Consider the following 1,474-nt stretch of genomic DNA (forward strand, 5'->3'; position numbering starts at 1 on the left):
TGAAACAAAGAAATTATTATCTTGACTTTGACCTACCCTTTCAAAGGATTTGTGATGTAGCGGTTCAGCAACAACAGGCCTGTGGGGGGTGAATTCAATTTTTAAATCTCTTTTCTTACTAAGGATAATCTATGAATCCCAAACTTTGCAATTCATCTTTTTTCCATGTGATTAAGGGAGAGGTTTCAATACAAACCAGAGTAAATTACACAAGTGTCTCTCCCTAAAACTGATGTTTTCTCTGTTACAGCAGTGTGACACGACTTCCAAAAAGGAACAGGCAAACATGATGAAGAAGAGATTCTTATCAAGGCTTTGAAAATGTCAGAAGAGGCAATAACATTGGTTTAACTAGTTTGATTCTGTAACATTTTGACATTTCACAGAAATATCTCTGGTGGCAGAAGGAAGATAAAATTATGCTTTTGTTAGGTTTTCAGTGATGCATTTCGGAGCTTCTCCACCTATTAGGAGACTATTTATTTTTTTTAAATATCATCCTGACGATGCAACACTTCATACTGAAAGAGTGTTTTCTTCTTTTCATATTAAGCAAGCTTAATGTTGGACAGAGGTGAAGATTTATCTCCCACTATCTAACACTTCAACTTTGAGCTTCTGAACATTTCAGGAACGTCAGCCTCAAGCTCTCTTCACTCACCAAGGAAAACTGCAATTGCCCAAATAGCCTTCTCTTTCTGCCAAGACAACAGCTCAAGTTCCACCATGCCTTATTCATCCCTTCATTCACTGAACAGGCTGCCAGTACAGGTTTAGCAGATGCTATGTGGTCCATGTGCTTGAAACAATTTTTTCCTTGGGCACTGAACATTGCTCTTCAGCCATGTGCTAGAACAAGTGAAAAGCTCCACAGCCAGTTACAAACATGCTGAACTATTTGATCATTTGGATTAGAAAGGCTCTGAAGATTATACACAAAAATACACTTATTTAAAATTATCTGCTTTAGGCTGTATGCTGTATAAACCTGTGTTTGGGCCACCCTGTGGAAAGCTTTCTCAATGGAAGCTGAAGCCCTTGTTTCTATCTTTAGTACCAACCTCCCCCAGCAGGAAGTTTCATGGGCACTGTGGTCTGCTCAGAAATTCAGTTGCCTCTGGCCACAGATAACCATCCACTAAGTAACCCTAAATGTTATCCTCTCAAGGTTAAAAAAGTGTGTTTAGGATTACTCTGGCTTTCAGTTCACATTCTTGCGTCCTTCCTGAACTTCTGCTTCCCAGGAGATTCTGCCTGGTGATGGATACAATCTGTTTTTCCTCTTGTACTTAGAAGTTGATTCATTCATCACACTAGGTGGGGAACATTTTTTAAGCACTGGAATGAGAGCTGGTCAGCACAAACCAGCATGCATGAAAGATAAAACTGTGAGGAAAATAAACCTAGGTTAGGATTGAGGAAAAGTCAGAGAAGTGCACAAAAACGTCTCCTGCAATACACGCCTTGTATCAAG

The sequence above is a fragment of the Lathamus discolor genome, chromosome Z, assembly GCF_037157495.1.
Source record: "Lathamus discolor isolate bLatDis1 chromosome Z, bLatDis1.hap1, whole genome shotgun sequence".
Taxonomy (NCBI): domain Eukaryota; kingdom Metazoa; phylum Chordata; class Aves; order Psittaciformes; family Psittacidae; genus Lathamus; species Lathamus discolor.